Source organism: Anopheles maculipalpis, chromosome 3RL, assembly GCF_943734695.1.
Source record: "Anopheles maculipalpis chromosome 3RL, idAnoMacuDA_375_x, whole genome shotgun sequence".
Classification (NCBI taxonomy): Eukaryota; Metazoa; Arthropoda; class Insecta; order Diptera; family Culicidae; genus Anopheles; species Anopheles maculipalpis.
The window spans coordinates 4,550,844-4,572,224 of NC_064872.1; the positions used below are offsets into that span (position 1 = coordinate 4,550,844).

Below are 21,381 nucleotides of genomic sequence, written 5' to 3' on the forward strand. Positions count from 1 at the left end.
ATGCAGGTTGAAGAAGAGAATGTAACAAAAATACTCGACTCTCATGATCTGATAATCATCATCGAGAAATCATGCACAAGTGCCCGGCTAGCTCAGTCGGTAGAGCATGAGACTCTTAATCTCAGGGTCGTGGGTTCGAGCCCCACGTTGGGCGAGCTTAGATCTATTTTGGTTATATATTTGTTTAACATTGATTGTAACGTTGTAATGTTTAACATTGAACGATTTTAATTTGTACTATTAACAAAATACTAAATAAACTCTAAAATAAATTAATAAAAGTGCAAAACAAAAATAAGTCAAGACTAGTGTTCCATTACAGCTAAGGCGAAAATTTCATCCTGGAAACATTTATTCTTCCCACTACTGTTAAGGTGCTCTCAGAAGAACTTCGTCTTATCGCCCAATGGTTTGATGCTACGCTACGCTATCAAACACTTAAAACACTACCGAAACAAAACAAACAGCTCCGAGACTACTGACGGGGTGCATCGGGTTGCAACATCGGACGACGCTACTTGTTTGCTGATCGAGAGAAAAAAAGTCGTTACCGGCATTCGGTTCACCCTGAGTACGAATTTGTCGTGACGATTATTGGCAGAGCTATTGAAGCCTCCCATAGCATTGTGTTGGCACGCGGTGTATCACTGCCGGTTAGGTGTGAGCGTGTGTGTGTGTGTGTACGTGTACCGGTTCTGTTCTGTGTTCTTGCAACGGACTTGGCAGGCATTTGGAGGGGAGAAGAGGAGCACTGTGTTGCTGTGGTGGCACTTATTGGTTTGTCACTAGAATAGGGAAAAAAGGGAGGATAAAGAAAAAATAAACAAAATAAATAAGAGATACACAAGAAGCAGAGAAGCAGAGAAAAATATTGTTTCAAACAAAAAAAGCACAAAGAAATATGCAAAATGTTGGTCTAGTTTTCAAATATTTAGTGTAAAAAAAGTAACATAATGAAAAAGTAATGTAAAAAAACATCAAAAATGTAAAACGCTATAAACGTTATAAATGGAGCACTTTGACACAATTGACGTTTAGGATGGAAGCGTTATGTGTTATTTGAATATGACGTTAGAAGATAGACGGCAAGATGGTCAGTATTTTTTTCAAAACAAGCTTTAAACTCCTGTTCGGCAAGTGCCAAGTTTATCAAGGCACAAACGACGACGGACATGGCTAACTAACTGATATAATAAAATGCATTATCAAACTGCCGTCGTCACCATCATGTTATTTTTTAGTTTTTCGTTTTAATTCGTGCCTGATGCACGGCCAGACGCACACAGTAGACGAAATATTTTACACATTAATTACATTTCCTCGACTGCATCGTATCGCCGACCAGGCCATGGACATGGACGAGTGGGACGAGTGCCAATTTCGGGCGGCGGCGAGTGCGAAAACGGCGAAACTAATGGCTGCCATTACTTTTACGGTGTACATGTTTCGTTGAACATGAGAGTTCTGTGTCGTTTTTTTGTTTTGGGGGATATCTCTTTGGAGCTGAAGGTCTTCCACGGTGGGATTCTAATTTAATTAGAACCATCTGTAGGCCCTCCAGACGAAAACGATGACGTTGCAGACGAATGGGTGAGCTTCTTTCTGTTTCATATTGCTGATACGGCTTAGCAGTACCAGCCATTACTGAGTACTATGAAGATTTTTGATAATTCAAGCAAAATTGGTACGCTATCCATCCCTTGAAGCTGTGGCCATGAATCAGACTAGCGTAAAACACCGGTGGCGTCAAATGTGTGGTACAGCTGCAAACCTTTATTACTTTCGAATTAAGGCGGTGGTTGCTTAATCAAATTAAAAGCCGAACAAATTCGGAAACTTACATACGAGGCGTTTATCCGCCATTGATAAGGCTCGTGCCGTTGTTAAGCACATTAGTGCCGTTGGCGATTTTGTTGCATTTTCGCGAGTTTGTATCCAACCGGAGCATAAATTAAGCGAAGCGCATCGAGACGACTCTGGATCCAAAGCAAAAAAAAACCTCGAAAAAGGGCTAACTAACCAGCTGTGTTAGATTAGACGTGCGCACCATTCGCATCAGTCTGATGGTGGTGGTGGAAAATTGATCAAAATACCCCAACTTGATCGCGATCGTGAACCCTTTTACGCGAGCCAGGGCATTGTTCGGCCGGCAAGAAAGAGAGAGAGAGAATGAGCTTAGCTTTTAAGCCACCCGGAGGGCTCGCTAGTCGCATCTAATCAAACCGAACTCGAGGCTCGTGCCATCCTTCGATATGCTGCGCCAAATTTAATCGCCAAAGCAACTATAAGACTTGCGACTTGAGACAAAAACGGCAAACAAGCCATCCGCCACACAAAAGCCTATAATACTATGCTGCTGATGGCTGCCTCCGCTCCAAGAAGGTAAGTTAACCTGGCATTAGAGCAGCGAATTAGAGAAGCAGCAGCTGGCTGAATGCATAATTTGTTTTCTGGTGGCAGCTCTAGTTTTTGCCGACCCAAAACATCGAACAACGGGCCGACTGTTGCAGGACATGATTTCCTAGAAATTGGCCCGGGTTAAAGCTGGAGCTTGGAGCTTGGAGTTCGGCTCGAGGGTTAGCGGAACCGTCGTTATTTATTTATGTACGGTTTGGCTCATTGGCGATCAAACATCTGCACATGCCGGCAATGGCAAAGGATGCAATCTAGCGATCGTAGTTGAATGGGTTGCATCTTGTGGATTGGATCGGTGGAACGGCTGCGTTTGAGCCTTTTCCTTAATGTAATGGCGTCAAATGTTTGCTTAATTTTTGTGGCGTTTGGTGGTTATATAAATTATCTAATATAATAATCACTTTTCATATTAGATAATTTAAAGAAAATAGGCTGTAACTATCCAATCCCCCATCCAATAAAAACTCCCAAAATTAGGTCCATTGGTCGAGGTGATAGAGACGCCTGTCTTCACGAATCTGCAATATCCATCTGCTGTTGGGAATGCTAAAAAGTCTTTAAAAACATCAAAAAATTTTCGTAAAAGAGCTATGAACTGCCAAAACACCAAATGTGTTGGAATCAGTAAGATAATCCTGCAAATCTTCTAAACCTTCCAACATAATCTCACCAAAAAGTGAGTAAAACCCACTGAACTGTCAACCAGAGTGTACTTCACCAGCGAAACTGACTCGAGATCTTCGCGTATTCCGCCTGTTCGCCTGTTTGATCGTGTCCTAAGATATTCGCTTACCGAGCACATAAACTCGTTTATCATTTCAGCTGCCTCTCAGTTGCTTTTGAGCGATCACACACGTAAGCGAGATCATTCTGCTTTGCTACATTGCACACGCGGAGGACATGCGAATTGAAGCAAAAAACGGAAAAAATTGGAACATCGAAGACATCAGCAGCGATGGAGCTCCTTCAATTCCAATGACACTTAGCTTTGCGATGGATGTCTTACTTGCGCTTAGCTAACAAAGCCGAAAAAAAGGGAACCTCAGACAATTCGTCATCAGCGTTCAAGAAATGTTAAAACAATTCCATGTCAGCAGACGATTAAAATAACGCCTTTTTTGGAGCATTGCCTGTCAGTGGAGGCAGGACTTTAATGCTCGTACAAATTCGTAATGTGAGTCTGGTCTCCCTCCCCCTTCTTGATGCCAATCTCTCAAATCATTATTCTACGTATTTGGTACATTGGATTTTCTGGGCTTTGAGGACGGAGGTTTAATTTCGGTTCCATTTGTTTTTGTCGTACTGATGAATGTCGGTAGTTGTTTGCTGCGTTTCGGAACAGCACCAACCAGTATTTCTAATGCATTTTGTGCGCCCGTTCGTGCAAACTGTGTCGTCGTCTCGTTCAAGGTCAATCATCGTTATGTTTATAAATTAACAAAGCTGTATGTAAATCTTCAGACCCTCTGCATGTCTGTCGCTGGCTGTGTTGTTGGTGTACGTACGCTGAGTGCACTCTCCCAATCCCAACCAGCCATGACATGTGAAATGTTATTATTATTTGCGCCTTTTGGGCCAGTTTAATGGGGACCGCCTTATGGGCGATAGTTAGATAGTTGCTGCCCATGCGTTGCTTTTTTTCATTGGTCTTCCTTCCAGACGGATTGGCTGGTTGGTTTGTGAATGAGTTGTTTCAATTGTTGAAGCATAACGAAAGGGGCAATGGATGAGTAGACCCTCCGATGCTAAAAAAAAACGAACAGAAGGAGGAGTACTAGACGGGATGAGGTGAGAGAAGAGATGGACAATTTGGAGGCCAGTTTAGGCTGTGTGTACGTGATCCGGTCCGGAAGGGATGAGTGTTTTTGTTGAGAGAGTAAGTGTTAGGGAAGACGGACAGAACAGGCCTAATAACTAATACCCGATCGTAATCGATGGCAGGCAAATAGACACATTTGTTCTACATCTATTGTGTTTTATTGTCTTTTTCTCGTTGAATATTATTCAATGTTAAAAATAATTTTAAAGTTGCTTGCTTTTTAGTTGCAATTTTCTTTAAAATAAAACACTCTGTTTAAACATCCTCTTGGGGGATTCGTGCATGATTCAGTTCCGTGCCATTTGGTTCCGCGGAGCAAAACGTGCTGACGGTTTGACAGGAATAATGCGCCCGATATGTTCATAAACCACCCAAGCCAGTGCCGAGAAGGGGTGAAGGAGAAGGTGCTTTGGGAGCAAAAAACGACGATACCGGTGGTTAGTTTGCGTGTTCGGGGGGCTGAGGGTTTAATATTTCTGTTTACCATAACGAACAAAGCGAACAAATGGTCGATCCCCCTCACAGAACGCACGCAAATTCGAAAGGAACGCAACGAAACACATATACCAAATCTCACGAAAAGCGGTAAAGTAGCAGATAGGGGAATGTTTGGGGAATGGAGAGGAGGAGTTGGCGGATTGGGGAATCAAATATACTCTGTATACTCTATCCCATCCCTGGCCACTTTACTCGTCGAATGAAGGGGTTGTTTAACATTTCCCGTTCGGCCGATTGTTTATTAAACATCGCTCATTGTGCAAACCATTAATTGTGTCAGAATCACACGAAAGAATTGGAGAAATTAAAGGTAAATTGTAGAACTTATACGCATAGTTGCAAATGAGTTGACACACTTTCTGTATCCCTCCAGTGAAAGCATATCCTGCATTGAGACTGAATATTGATTCGCTCCTCACCGTTCGCCATGAAAACATCAATTTCCGATGGCCTTGGGATGGGCAGAAAGAACAGCAAAATGGACAAACTGTAAAATTTTACGCCTCCCGGCAGAGGATCGACTCGCTCCCCCTCGTTTTGGCTGCTGCTCTCTGTTTTCGTCACATTCCGCGTCAAGTTTCTGTGTCCCTTAGCTTTGGGCCTCCAGGCACGAGAGAACTCGAAAAGACTTCACTTTAAGTCCCCACTTCCCAGAAGAAGCCCAAGGACACCCCGAACTGCAGCAGCATACACGGTGGGCTACCCTTGCGTTGCCGAGCGCGTCTGCTTTCGTCGGCTGTCGCTCGATTTCCGTTTCGGCTGTTATGCTGTTTTCCTCCTGTTCCACCATCTCCCAGCTTTAAGCCGTGTTTGCGCAAACATGGAGAGGAATTTGTTGGCCGAAACCTACACTTAGATTGCATTTATCATCATTGTCTTGCCGGTTGTTTCGCTCCACAATCCCGCCAGTCTGTCGCTGCTACCGAGATGCGCCAATAGTTGTGTACTTGCAGCATCATCCAAGGTTCGAAGCCGGGGACTTCATGCTATAAATACGCCAAAAAGGCGGCGTCGTAAAATCGGAGCTTTGGAGTTGGGTGCTTCAAAAAAGCGGCCTTTGAGCATCCTAATAACCGCTATTAGGGTGGCTAATATGATTAATAAAATCGGAGCCGACGATCGACACTAGCAAAGTGGGCTTCCGTACTGGCGACGAAACATTGCCGACGATAAACACGATTTCCACAATCGATCTGTAAAACCCGAAATTGGTCGCTGCATGTAGCAAACTTGTAGAAAAAATAAACGATAAATTGGGTGAAAATTGCAGCGGAACGGAATGCTTTGTTTGTTTTACTATATTCAGTAGGAATTAAAAATTATTTTAATGGATTTTCAGGGAAGTAAAGGGACGGGTTTGAACTGCCGAGAAAGTTGGACAGAGTGTTGTAGCTCTTCACACTCTAACTAACTGAGTTATTCCATGGCTGGAAATCTCATATTTCAATACTTTTCTATTTGAGCTATTCGGATATTTCAGGCGGATGTCGAAAGCCTTGAAAATGACATTCGAGTCTGAGTCGGAGCTTACAGTTCTATCTCGTCAATCATTTTCACGAGCAATTTACAAATCTTAGGAGTCTTGTAGAAATTCGAATGTAAAGCCAGGAACCAGGAGAATAGTTCCAATCATAGCATTTTTTAAGAGAAGATCATCTTGTAGCAGAACATTCAATTTTAGTTTGTTTTAACTGATTCACTTTACATCCCGGTTATCTTGACTGAGCTAATTTGGATATTTATTGGGGATTTTTTTGTACAACCCCAAGGGTCCTTAGTGCACAGTAGCATAGCAAGCTTTGTTGGAACTCTAAAAAAGACCTTGTCATAGATCTATTTTGATATCTTTAACATTTTGGCAAGTGTTCTTAACAAAAAATCCTCGATTTAGTTAAGATCTGATAAGTGGTTAACTTTCCTTGTGAGAAAACTAATCTTTTTTTATGTTCAGGAAGGAAATTTGCCTGGAATCTTATCAACTAAACCTTGTTCGAGTCATTCGCCGAGCCTTCCCGTATTTAAAACGACGGTGTAATATTGGACCGTATCTTCTTCTCAAATACTATATTTCAACTTGCAAAATGCCGTACAATACCAGACAATTCATCCTTCTCCATCATTTTCTGGCTATTATTTCGCATCCATCATTGGTGAATAAATTGACGTACGCGGGTACGCTTTCGCAGCAATAAAACCCATCCTTGTCAATAATGAGCGTCTCCTTCAAATGCTACGGTAGTGACGTGCTCTAATTATTATATCAAAAGTTCCGTTTCAACTACTTAAAATGAATTTCATTCCCATGTTTTTCCCTCCCAGACACAAAGGGAAAAAAGGGAGCCATGTTGATATCGTGCCGTACCGCTGTTGTCCAAACGAAGACGGGACGCATAATTTCACTCTAATTTAGAATCTACCCCTTTTCACTCGTACCTCACCTCACCTTCTTGGGACTAATTTCTTCCCCACCCTTCCCGGGCGGTCGGTAGCCGTGGAAAGAAATCCATCAAAAACTCAACTGCCGTAGCCGGACACTCACATTCAAACAACATGACGCGCGCATTTTGCAACGCCACGGCAAGAGTCGGACCAGATAAGGATCCAACCCATTTCGGTGTGTTCGGTTCTCATTCGTTCCCATTCTTAATCGAATCGAGACGGCGGGAGATACTAAGCGAACCAATACTCACACACACACACACGACACACACAAAAAAGTCCCCTCCCCACTCACGAGGTCCTTTTCGTGCCGGAAATTATCGTTCGGCGTTGTGTGGACGGGGATGTCTCGTGGGCGCAAACTAACAGAAGGGATAAAGTTCTTCTCCAAATCGCTTAATGGTCCTGGTCCAGGGTGGTGGATGTTGGCGGTGTCGAAGGACATTCGAGCCCCCGCTTCCATGGACAGCTAACGGGGCGAAATGATGAAATTGTGGGTTGTCTAAAGAGAGTGCCGCAGGAAAATGAAAATTTCGAAAACCCACCGGAGGCCGGTGATGGGGAATTGCGTTTTTCGCAGCAAAGCAAATGTACCGTTCGTTACTTGCGTGATCCGTGTCTGTTCGGGCGTTTTGTGCTTTGCAAAACACGACATGCGGAACGCATTTGGCCAATTGGTTTTCCATGTGATCGTGTGTGTGTGTGTCTCGGCGACCACTTTCGACAACAAACAATCGCTCATTATCCTTTTTGTTTTAAACAGCTTTTTTTGTTTGTTTGTTTGTTTGCATGAGTGTCAAACAAATCGGGTGAGGGGGATTAAACGGCTAGATAATGTGTGTAGAAAGTGGAAAATGAGAGGATATTAGCTTGAGGTCCTGGGGGCGAATTAATTACGGTAGGGAAACATTTTCATTCCAGGAAGGGCAGAAGCTTTGCTAGATTTATTATTGGGGCAGTCAAATAAAAAGTTTAAATTACAATAAACAATCAAAACAAAGGCATGTAAGCGATCCCGAAGTTGTCCTTGAGCTGCAACTTAGCTGACCCCGTGTGTTGAGCTAGAATTATAATTGAACATCATTCATCATTTGTCTGGGTGAAGCAAAATGCATTTTTTCGGACGTCTATTTTCTTGTGTTCCTTGCCGTGTGGACCCCCCCGAAATATTCGTCAGATAATTGTTCCCGCACAATCCTCAAGGACTCTCTAATGTCTGTACCATACACATCTCAAACGTTCCAAAATCAAAGGTGCACCCTTCAAATCAAGCTGTCGGAGCTAACCCTTTTGTAGTCTCGGATTCAGCCACGGAGCGAAGCTCAGCCCGTGTGTCAAAGAATCCATCACCATTCGACGGCCACCCCGGACGTCATCCGCCACGGTCGTAGAGGAGGTTCAATTTGGGCAAATAAAAATACGCCCCAAAACGGCGCTCGCGAGCTTCAATCGCGCGCACGGTTAAGTACATTTTAATTGTGCACCGCAATCCTACCGCGAACTCTGGAACTGCTTTCTGCCGCCAGATCACCTTCATCGTTGGCGCCGACCAGTAAAGGCAAGGCAGGCAAGCAGCAGGCAACTAAATGTCTGGTGCGGTAATGTGGTGCGCATGGTTTGTGATCATGGCTCGGTTCTAATTTCATGTGTGTGTGTGTGTGTATGCTGTAGTAAGTTGCAGTCGATGCTCATAAGCGAACGATCAATTATGGCGCACCGCTTTGGGGTAAACGCTAATTTGCGCTGCAATCCTACACCTTTTTTTTTCAAAGGTGTTGTTGTTGGCGATATCGTTTTTATTGATGATTTGGCTTTTATGAGGAGAACTGAACCGCGCTAATTCTTTTGCACTAGCCATTGGGATCATTCATAAATTAAATGCATAATGCTCTTTGCTAAGGAAACTTTGATTGAATGAGATGAAAACGTGAGACGAAGTGACTGACAGATGCATTATGATTGCGAACGAAATGACTGTCTGGAGTTTGCTAATATCTTTTTTAGCTTTTTAGAACTACTAACACAGGAGATTTCTTGATGTTTTGTGAATGTTTTTTAATGCATGACTTGAAGAAGAATCAGGAAGTGGAAGAACAATCTGTTCACAAATATCACAAAATCACTGATGAAATTAATTAAAATAATCGATAAAAAGTGAGAGATTAAAAGATTAAAAAATAAGTAAATTTAAGTAAATAAATAAACACATAATAACAGATAGTTACTTTAACTACATAAATGAAACATAAAATGTACTTAAACATCACTAGAAGGGAAGAAAACAATGAGAACTCTGCAAGACAGATGCAGTCAAAGGAAGACAAAAACTGTTTAAAAACATGAGATTTTACAAGAAAACTGAACGAGCTAGAATATTGGAAAAGCTTACATTCGATTCATCCCATAATCAAACTACTCCTGTGTCACATTTAAAAACAAATTTCTTGCGCACTCTTCGAGGCAAATCTTGTTCGTGATTATCACCACTATGCGGTAGATCCTCCCAACTTGTATCAGCCATGACTAATCCTTGCGTCACGTAACAGCAAATAAAAAGAACAGAGCTTCGTTCAACGGAACTTTGGTGAGGAGTTCGTCGTGTGTGCGCCAAGAAATAATGCTTGTACAACAACACAACACAGCCACCCATCTTAAATCACCCATATCGCTTTAGCTAACGTTTTCTAAGCACAGTGTTCGGACACCGAGCGAGGGTTTATGAGCGCCCCAAAATTATACCTTTCCTGATGTTCAGATTAGAAGAAAAAAAACACATACACACACGCACACAACAGCGGAAAGAAGATGAGTTTCATGTGAGTTTGTGCATAAATGTTTCAAGGTTGGTCTTTTTTTTTATTGCCTGTTGGGTTTTGCGGCTCGTTTTGTTATTATTATATGCATTAAATTATCTTTTACACTCCTCCTGTGGCAGAACGGGCAGAGGAGAAGATGAAGATGGAGATGGAAACTGGCCTGGCGGCAATCTTTGCGGTGCATTGAAGAGTGTTGGCCCCGAAGGATACCACCGTCCAGCGTATATTAGTAAATTCTTTCTCGAGTTCGGAAAAGGATTGAATTCGTAGGAATTGGTCTGCCTGTTGGATTCTAACCTCTACTCGATTGGCGCTCTCTCTCTCTCTCTCTCTCTCTGTCTCCTCACCGCAGTTGAAGGATTGCGCAAGTCTTCCGGTGTTGCCAGCATCCAAAAAACTCCAGCACTCCAGGCTTAAGAAGTGCGGTTTTTGCATATTTTTAGCACGAGAACTTGCATGTGTAACTTGACTTTTGGAGCAGGATTTACAGTGGTGTTGGTTAGCCTGCATACCATTCAAGCACACTGGTCGTTTTTTCTCATGCAAACAAGCGAATTTGAAGCGAACTCAACAATTGGAGCACACACATCCTTCCGTAAAAGGCCTTGGACTGCAATTTTCGCAACAACAACAAAAAAAAAAAACTGGCCCAGAAGGGTCTGCTCCTGTGGCATTGTTTCTCGCCAGAGGAGCAGAAAATTCTAACGGTACTTTTCTGGTGGACGCCGGACGCCATGTTGCTAGCGCTTGCCAGCGAGAAAAAGAAAAGCACAACCAGCACATGGAAACAGGGGAAAAAGTGGGTTCGATTTTGGTTCGAATTCCCGGTATTGAAGGAGCGCAGTTGTGAGCAGCGAAACAGTTTGCACTCGCACGCCAAATATCGATGGATTAATGTTTCCGCCCTTTTTCTTTGTTGTTTGGGACGCCGAAATTATAGCATCCGTGCAGTGAATCTTAATGAGAATCGCGTACACACATGTTTTCGCTATGTGAACGCGATCCTTTCTCCACATTTTCCCGTTGGTCCCCCAAGACCCGTTGGTTTCCCGTTGGTTGGCGAGGGTTATGTGGGGATAATCCTTGGAAGGATGATTGACTGTATTGGAATTGTTGGTGCGTTTTTTACTGTTCTTCCTCGTAACGGTAGATATGTTGAAATTACACTTTAGCTTTCACGGAAGACAAGGTAGCAACGTTCGGCGGAACAAATGCAATTATCTTTAAACAGAACCAGCTGAGGCTTGTGCAGTGCATCCTACCAGAAGGTTTTTTTTTTTTTTTTTTTTTTTTAAAGAAGGACCAACAACTTGTAAAGCCATGTTCATGAGGGTGATAAATAGTGGCATTATTGTTGGACTTCAAGAAAAAAAGAAGGAATAAGAACTTCTTCAAGTGACATCATCGTGTAACGCCACTGGGTAAGTATTAGTGGGATTGGGTAAGAATAAAATTCAAAATACAGTCAGTAGACAGAAATGAGAAGAGAATTTGAAATTTCGAAACATTGAACTATGTGGTGTAAATGAGTTAAGTAAGTAATTCGATGGTCGGTGCGTCCCAGCAGAACGTTAGCCAAGACGAAAAAGATTTTTGTCGAGACCGTTTTGGAACTAAAGTTGTTAAATTCTGCTTACTTATTGACAGTTTTCGGCAAAGTTTTTTGTTAAAAAAAAAACAATTCCCTCCAAAGCCAGCTATCAAGAATGAAATTGTCCTGTAAAACTTAGCTCAGGTAATTTCCATTCACCTAGACTCGAGCGATAATTGTGTTAAAGTAAACGTCTTGGATAGTCATTACAATAATCAAACGATTTCAAAGGTAGCATTCAACATGATACAACATTCAGTCCGCTTGATCTATTCTTGATCCTCATCCCCAACACCAAACAAATCCAGAAAAAGTACTGCACAAATACACAGAGACAGCGACACAGCGAATAAAATAATAATAAAACCGGAATCGTGGGCAGTAAATTCTTTTTCCTGGGGACGGAAATGTTTCGTTCCCAGGGCAGACAGCCTGTGCAGCCGATTGCATTGCTGGTTTTGGGTGTGAATCAAGCCTGAACCATCCACGGAAGCAAAAAAAAAAAAACACTCCAACTATTGACCAAACACAGCATCCGCGGCTGTAATCGTGTTCTCGCTTTCATCGTCATCGTTTGTGTCGTTGTGGCGTTGTCGTCTTTCGTCTAAGGTTTCTGAGGGGGCGGAAGCATCCCTTTTTCGTTACACCCCGTCCAGTTCAGTCCTCCACCAATTTATGTACATTCTTGCATTAAACTTTAGGCAGCTCACGATAGAAGGTAGGAGCCGGGACGGGATGCCCAAACTCGATTAATGATGTAGAAGAATACTTGTTGCAAGTGTCGCATTTCGTGATACTATTAATTTTAGCATTTTTTGTAGCTTCTTGCTCTCCGACACACAATAAGTAAAGTTTACTCTCATGCGCAAGATAATTAAAACAAATGCAATGCATTAACAGCAAACATGCAGCCAAAGATTACGCGCTGATAAAGAAACTTGTTTCCAGAGTTTTGTCGATCACAAATATTTGATCATTGTGGCTTGTTTTGTTGATTGCAATCGGTTCTTTGTGCCTCCGTTTGTATGTATTAGTTTGCCCCCCCCAAAAAAGCACCCCTCTCCCCATCCCCCCTTTCACCTCCCCCCACCTAACCCTTGCATTTCATGATAAATTAATGCTTCATTTATTTTCGCCTCTACGGACGCAACCGGACGAACGTGCTTAGGCGAGTACCGAGACCCATCCGAACGGGTTTTGGGTCCGTCGCAAAAAGATACTCCAATGTTTCGTTGCTGCCGGTGGTGGATTGGGCCACCAAATTCATGCGCTTTATGTGTTTAATTTTTAATACACAACCGCTGCTTGTGGAGCTCATACGCGCAACGGCGAAGACGCGACATGCGAAAATCACATTTTCAGACGGTTCCGCTGGTCGCTGGTCCTGCTGCTGCAGTGAATATCAATTGTGGTGACCTTGAATATTTTCGATTTCGTTTCGGGCCGCGGCTTTTGCGGCAGACTGCGCGTTTCATTTCGTCTCGTTTTATATGTGTGTGTGTGTGCACCACTGTTGCGACGAAAGTATGTAGAATCACCGAAAAAAAAACAACGGCGGACAGGAACGCATTAAATACAAATATAATAAAAAATAAAAGCCACTCCAAAACTGCCGGCGCAAAACTGCGAGCTAAATGCAAACGCACCTCGGCGCGAAATTGTGCACGAGTATCGTCCGGTTTTGTGGAGCTCCCTTTTACCAAGTACCACGCGATAAGACACGAAAGCAGAACGAAGAAGAGATGGTGCAGTTTTACGAAATCGCGACATGATCTCTTCCCACTCGTTCCAGAACTGAAATGTGCGGAAATGTGGGACCAGGGGCGGGTGAAAGAAAGGATAATGGATTTTATCTGATGAAATAATTTCACTGACATCCAGACGGGTGTTCAAGGTCAGGCAAACGGAAAAATAAAGCAAAGATGCAGAAGGATGAAACATTAACACATGGATGACTCATAGGGAAGTATTTTTTGTGGTGATTGTGTGAACCACATTTCATAACTTGCATCCGGTTTGTGTGAAGGAATGCCGCTTAGTGGTTAAATCGTTAATAAGAGATACAATTGTAAGATGCACGACGCAGGACTATCCACCAGGGCAAAGGAGTCGAAATTGGCAGTCCAAGACTTCTTGAAGTAGTACTCCCAAAGGAAAAGAATCGGTTCGGATTGAAGATCAACACTACTTAGACATAAAACCTGCTTGCCCGTAGCTTTATTATTGGCACGAATCGAAGGCAGAATATCAATGTGCGGCCATAACCTCGAAGTGGTAGCGAAGTTCTACGATCCAGAAGACTCCAGTCACGAGTCCGCCGAGGACGAGCAGGGTGCGTAGAGAAGGAGAATGATCCACGAGCTGAAACAGGATCTCAGGATCTCAGGAGCTCAGGTCAGGTCAAACCAGACGAATATCGGATGTAGCTCTGGATGGAGGAATATAGTCCTGAAACTACCTTCTTTGAAACGGTTGATGACCTAGCCATGCCATCAGCACGTGTTAAATCTTGACCAGACCGAAAAGAAAAAGGATAACAACTACAAATTTGTAAAATTAAAGGGTCTGTTAACACCTTTGTTATTCTATCGTCAACATCCTTTCCCGTAGCGACAAGTGTTTTGAATGTCCTGCAATCTCTGATGGCCCTCTATAGCGACAGGCAATACAATTATAGGAAAAATATTCCTTGTTTCTTCGAAAAAATCACAAAGATGTACAGCCCGAGAATTCTTCTAAGAATTGAAGCATAGAATACTTTCCAGATAAAAAACGTTAAAGTATTTTTACCCATCCGCTGGAAGTTTTTGAGGTTCCATAGAGCGGCCTGAGCAGGTTAAAAAGCTTTCTCAATTGTTGGTAAACGAGTAGCGTTCACATAGAAGTTTCCAAGTGAGAAGCAGCATAGAAAATCCACCACCTCAGAACTTGCTGGACGGCGGAAATTGAAATAATATGTACATCAATTCAAACACGAACGATTTCCACTTCCGCCTTCCGAGATTCAGTACACATGTCTGTGTGAATCTAAATATTTCTTTTCCCTTCCAATGAAAACATTCTTAATTCTACGGCCAGCACTTCAACGTACTAACCAGAACATAACACTCGACAAAGCGAGAGGGCGACCAAGAAAGAAATAAGAAGAGATCAATTTAAAATCCCATCACAGAATGCGAACGGTAAAGAAGAGAAGAAAGTGCTCCAGAATGCATCCACATCATCATGCAACCGGGCTGCACTCGGCTCGGGCTGCAGTTTCGGTATTCAAATCAAAGCCGAAACGCGTTCTCTTTGCGTTCTGAAACCGGAAGATAGTCTTAAAAGCAAGTGATTTATCTTTTGCGCCCCGGATAGTGTGCCCCTGATGTCAGCGGCAGGTTGGTGGCAAGTGCAAGGGTGTCCCCACCCAAGGAAGTGGGAAATTATCTTTCATGAGCTTCCTTTCGCCTTAAGTGTGTGTTGGTACGTCGTTTTCGGCCCGCACCGACTGTGATGACCGACAGGGCTGCAGAATCTGGCCCCTGCTTCAGCTTGAACGCTTCACGCCGACACGGCTTCCGTCCCACATCGCGGACAACCGGTTTGCCTTTTTTTCCGCCGGGATGTGTTGCTCTTGTTTGTGTGGCCTGAGGTTTTCGCGCAACGAAGACAAGAATATCCGCGAAAGCCTTCTGGGTGGATTTTGTGCTCCATTTATTCGTGTCCGGTGTGTTAGTGTGCCGACGTTTTCTTGTGCTTCTTCGGCTTCCCACTAGCACGGGGTTCACTTCGGTGAAGGCCAACATACTGACATACTGACTGACACGCTTGCTCACGCTTGCAATCTCAGCATATGATGCATCGATGCATCGTTGTTGAGAACTCTAGAAGAAGGAAATGCATCCCCAAGGCAGGCGAAAACGAATCTCTGACGCAAACGATGATGAATCGACCATTGGCATCGTGAGTGTGTGTAAGCATGTGTGGTTGATTCGTTCCTTGTTGTTTGTCTTCTTTCCCAGTGTTTTTCTTCAGGTCATTTATTTTTCGCATACATTCAATGTTCCGTCAGTTACATAACGTTTCTTCTCACTTTCTTCCAAATCGTTGCTGTGTCCTCGTTACGGCGGATGATTTATTCAACGACAGCACATGATTAGCGTGCATGTAAAGTACGCACGTACGTACACAGCGTGGACAGTGTGTTTCAGATCAAACAGTTCTACTTCACAAAAAACAAAGCCGCCAAACGAATGGACGAATAAATATTGTGCTGTTCCGTACCGTGCCACATCTGTGACACGCCTGTCGACAACTCTGTGGCGTTGCGCTGTGCGCTGTGGTGAGAAAAAATGTCAACATCACGGCAGCCACCACCTGTCGGGCGGAATTCCGACTACCGGACAAGTGACTGTGGCAACACCGCTCGCCGAACCGTTTAACAACAAATAATGCTAATTATTTATTGCCTTTAGGCCGAATGAGGAATCGGTGAGGTCGGTTTGAAGGTTAATTCGCGCAACTGGCTCAAGTTCAGCAGGATCGATGGGCGCTTTTCCGCGAGGCGGATCTTAAGATGTGACGGACAACATGGTCGGTAATTTAAGAGTACACAGTACACAGGACAGTGGGATGTGTGATGATGACGCAAGGGGTGAAACGTTCATGACAGGATTTGGTATTTTCAGTGTGACAGCTTAGTGGGACAGTGGAGTATGGCGTGAACGTACTTCATTATGCGAGTGGGTAATTTACCCGTTGGCAAGAATGGGATTTCGCTCATATTTCTCTGTTGTAAAATTTGGGTTCGTTTTGATCTTGATAATGCGTTAACCCTTCAGGTGAGTTGATGATTTATAATTGGAATGAAATTGTGGTTGATTGTTGATGCCACGTAGTAGGATAGTCAGTCCTTACTAAGAAGGAACGGTTCGGATTTAATGCCCGGCCCCGGAGTGAAGACTAGCTTCGATGTCGCATGTTCCAAGGCCTTATTATCGGTCATTTTTATCGTTGAAACACTTGGAAACAAGAGATCCAAATATCCGGCTAATCGGTAAGTTACAACTAAGGAATTGGCCTGTTCATTTCTTTTATCATCTTCAATTGCAGAGAATTTCAACTTTCTTGGGCAAACCCCGAAAATACAGATGAACCTCAGTGTACTTTGGACGATGAAGCCTCATTACTTCTTGAATGTTATCAATGTGTAGAATGTTATCAAAATTGTTAATATCTGTCACAGATTTTTTTAATTTACCAACGAAAACACTACAAGACATTAAGGGTTACACATCACATCAGGTTCATGCTTCATGAGTTAATTTTTACTTTCCGTCAAGTGACCATCTTTCCCTCTTCCGTATTTTCCACACTCCCTAGTGGTTAAGCGATACTTTCCTTCTAGCTTCGATTGCAAGAATGTCTTACTTTGATCGATGGCACCGGTTAATCCCTCCCGGTACGGCACAGAAAAGAAAACCATCACATTTAAGCGCTACCGATCACGATCACCGGTCCGCAAACGGCAGATCTCTCAGTACCGGGATGTTTGAAATAGAATTATTTTTACTTTCTCCGACAAGCGCTGTTCGCCTGCTTTATCTCCCACGTCCACTTTTCCCTCGTTGCGTCCCTACGTGTGTTGTATAGCGCATTTTCAAATGCAGGATATATTCATGGATAGAAGCACTCTCTTAATGTCCCGCTCGCACAACTGTAGCGTTTTTCCATTTAAATTTTTCCCTCCCAACGTGCCCCACAAAGAACCTCGTCCGATGCACTCGTCTGCCTGCGTCCCACCAGAGCAGAGGAGTCAAGCAAAACAATCCACCAGACTGGGTGGAATCAAAAAAGCTGATGTAATCGAGGATCGCGACGCGCCACAAGGCGAGAGCTCGGAGTGTGTGTTTTGCTACTTAAGAAAACATAAACATTCGACACGATGGAACATGGGCACACCGTGAAGTGTTTGCTCGAAGTGATCCGCGTCCGACGGCTTGGAGTAGGAGCTTGAGTGTGCCAGCAGCATTATAGCAGATTACTTCCCTTTTCCCCAATCCCACACCTGATCTTCGTGTTCCCCTCTCTCTCTTTCTCTCTCTCTCTATCTCTCTCTCTCTCTTTCTCTTTCGAGGCAAAGCAATAATGCGCGTCGGGCGCGTATGCACACGGAGTACAATTAATTATTTTTAATATCGCCGCGTTGCGTTAATTTTAGATTTTTCATGTGACAGAAATTTGTTCCCACTTGCGCCATACGTTTTTTTTATGGTGTGCGCGTTTTCCCCCCCTTAGGTGCGTACACCGACAGTACACACTCCGGTGTACTCCGGGTGCGATCGGAGGACCAGCTCAGCTGGTAAGCGTTGATGATATTTAGAATTTTTTCGCTAAAACATTGAAATTTTTGCACACAAGGCAGAAAGAGGGGGATTATATAGGGGGGGATGAGGAGGTCAATAAAAGTGGAAAGAATGAAAATTTCGAGACGTGTTTTCTTAGACACTAGTAGGCATGGTTTTAATGATGGAACATCTTCTGCAAGAATGTCGCCCGATCCTGGCCGTGGTTAGTGTGCTGAGTGAAATAGGCAAAGCTGTAATAAATTTTATTAATTACTCCCACGCAAAGCAAGTAAATCCAGTGCGTCAAGCATTTTCTTGTTTTTATTTTACTAGTCTTTTACTTCTCTTCAGCAGCATCCAAACGTGACGAGACGGGCAAGTGTTGCCGGCTAGCAACATTTTGAATTGTATCTGTGAATCATGGCAAATACTTTGGCACAAAATTACACATCATTAAGTCGACTTGCCCGGACGAGTGCGAGCGTTGAAAAGCATGAATGGGTTTATGTACTTGCAAGCGCATTCTTGTTATTGTTGGCTCTTCCTTTTTGACTTCGGGCGTCCAATTTTTCTCCTGAAAACTGCATCCAGACGAGATGCATCTGTTACGAACGTTTCCCTTCTAGAGTGTAGAGAAGCACACGTGCCTTCGTACTCTTAATCACACACATACACACGCTAAAGAGGGGAAAAAGAAGGATGGAAAAAACAGTTTCGGTTGGAATTTCCCAAAAAGATTCTCTAAACGAGAAGCATCATCGTGGCGTGGAAATACCGTAACCGGAAATAATTATGTGTCTCTCGGCAGCATGTTCCAGTGCATCTTGCACCTCCTCGTGTCTGATTCTGTTTTCTTATAGTGAACTGGCTGGCATTTTTATGCTGCCGGCTGATGCATTTGCTTGGTGAATCACGATGCAAGAATGGAGCCTTGCACGGTCCATTTTCGGGGTGAAAGAGAAATTCGGTCAGCGTGTGCAGTTTTGATTCATGATTTTCATGTACCTTCTGATTCATGAAATGTTCAGCATGCTCACTCAAATACTGAGAAATTGCAGTTGCAACGTTGCTAAAAGGAGTATGTAATGATTCATTCATGAATATATGAATCACGAGAAAGGAATTGAGTTGAATGTTACAAACAAGTGAAGGTGTATTGAGCTGCTATAAAATAAAATAAATGAGCCACGCTCAGCTGTTTGACGGTGCTGATATCTTGACGGTAGGATACGCAGGCTGGGGCACGTGATGAGGATGCCGGACTCATGCCCCAACAAGAAGATGTTCGTCAGCGATCCGTGCGGTGCAGAGAAGCACAGCGAACTGGTTGGCTGGGTCAAGTGGTGTCAAACCTGTCAGAGATCGGATGCAGCCATGGATGGAGGACTGCAGTCTTAAACTAAGGTTCCTGGAAACGGATTGACGACCTGGCCATATCTTAAATTGGATGTACGAGGACAATTTTACACCCAAAAACAAGCAAATATATCAACTGTTTGCTTCTGATCGAAATTCAAACCATTATGACTAGTCAAATCAATTTATTCGCCTTAAAATTCGTTTCAAAATAGCTGATGCCTAATTTTTGTTCAAAAGTTTGAATTTAAACTAGAGGTAATCCTATATTATTCGTTTTCCACCGTTCCTTTTATATTATTTGTTGTATTGTCTATGTCTCCAGTGTTTTTTGTAGTGCCACGGGCATTCCGAACACGTGGAGTTGCATTCGTGGGCAATTTTAACACTGTCGTAAAAGGGAGGCAGGCGTATCCTACAGTACAGTGTTCTATGAGTCAGTCCAGCTTTGACAAAGCGAGTTTGGCTGTGTTGGCGTTGGATTCGGGAGTGTTTGGCAGGTTCAGTCTCGAGAGTAGTGAAGTTGCTCTTGCTGCTGTGGTAAAGAGTTTGCCGATCATTCTTAGATTTAACGCTGACTAGATCGTGCTTGTAATGTCACTGCTGGACTGTACTGGAGAACGCTGTACGAAAACAAATAAATGTTTATGCTGTTTCAACAATATTGTTGTTTTGTTGCAGTGCGTAATATGGTCAACAATAGAACGGCCACAACACCACAATAGCCGGAAATAGGATGCAACCAACCACCATTGAAGCAATAGTTACAGCACTAGCACCGGACCAAAAACGATCACCTCTACACCATCATCTACGCTCTTCCAACTCAGCTACAACCAAGCATGCCCGGTATAAGGCAAATAACAGGGAGGAAATGCCTTGCTAATATTTTGTACATTGCATATAGTCACCACAAGCAAAGGTGACAAAACGTAAGAAAGCCGTAATAATATAATAACTGAAAATAAATAAATATATAATCCTAAATTATGAAAACAAGGACTGAAAAGGCTGATGGCCAGATACATTTAATGAACTATTCGATTTTCATCGACTAATTAATCGACTTCCTTAAAGTTCACCAAGTTCCTCAACAAATGGTTCTTCTTGCTCATTTGTTCCACAATCTTTAGTAGACCTGTCATTGCTGCAGGGATAGCAAGCGTAGTATTCCATACCAAATCGTGCCGTTAGAAGAAATGCAACAGTAATCTATCGATTGCACGATAGTTACTCTTTTCTTCTACTCTACAGTTTTGTTTTCTAAAGCTGTCCTGTTTTGTTACGAAGTCTTGGTATGAACTCGTACCACGAATTACATCCATAATTGAACGTTCTGACTCTACGAAAATCGATGCCGCAATACAATTTTTCTAGCATAAAAACTTTATCCCATTTACTTTCACTTTGAAAGGATAAAAAAAAGAAAAAAGATTTATGTGATGATTATTATGGGAATAATTTAACACATCACATAAAAGCGTGCCCAGCAACGACGTCAACTCGCGACGCTCGGTCGGTAGAAGAATGTAATAAATAATTTTAATGAACGTTCTTACGTAAGCCGTCCGTTACCATCCACGAGTAAGATCTGAGGCACTACCCAGTTCGTCCCCCAAATCTGGTACCGGATAGAGGGATTTTAAATCTTCATTCGTCGCGCTTTGACAACAATATTCCAGCATTGCAATACCGTGGGGAGAGAAATCTATCTATCAGCATGTTGTTTTTGTTATGGTTTTTGAAACTCATAAGATGTGGATTAACTCCTTTTTTTTCGGTCCTGCCAGTACAGCAGGGCTTAGTGAATATTTACACTGTCAGTCTGGTGGTGCTATAATTATAGCGCTGGTTAAGTTACGTTTTTTTTCCTGTGCGGATTAATGAAAATGTTTCCGAAGGAAGACAATTTGAGTACAAGTTTTGTGTCCAAAAGCAGGGTTTTTCGAAAATCGATTTGTTTTGGATAATGAGTCAAACAGTCTTGCATGAAAAAGTTAACTTAAACATCTCACAATATATTCGTTCTAGTCATGGAAATGAACCCAACACATCACACAACATAAAACACTCTCCACATACAGCTCCACATTGCAACGGCAGTTGTCGGCCCGCATA

General features: G+C 43.0%; 4 protein-coding genes and 1 non-coding gene across 6 annotated transcripts in view; 3 read left to right on the top strand and 2 right to left on the bottom strand.

The window, feature by feature from the left end:
- Positions 1 to 21,381, bottom strand: part of LOC126564216 (uncharacterized) — a 444,146-nt gene that overhangs the window by 389,400 nt on the left and 33,365 nt on the right. The gene's annotated exons all lie outside the window — the stretch shown is intronic.
- Positions 1 to 21,381, top strand: part of LOC126564527 (protein kinase C and casein kinase substrate in neurons protein 1) — a 424,303-nt gene that overhangs the window by 145,058 nt on the left and 257,864 nt on the right. The gene's annotated exons all lie outside the window — the stretch shown is intronic.
- LOC126564234 (voltage-dependent L-type calcium channel subunit beta-1) overlaps positions 1 to 21,381 on the bottom strand; it is a 97,272-nt gene that overhangs the window by 30,908 nt on the left and 44,983 nt on the right. The gene's annotated exons all lie outside the window — the stretch shown is intronic.
- Positions 1 to 21,381, top strand: part of LOC126564444 (mucin-2-like) — a 363,283-nt gene that overhangs the window by 9,995 nt on the left and 331,907 nt on the right. The gene's annotated exons all lie outside the window — the stretch shown is intronic.
- Positions 82 to 154, top strand: Trnak-cuu (transfer RNA lysine (anticodon CUU)). Its single transcript has one exon. It is a non-coding gene; the product is annotated as a tRNA-Lys (tRNA).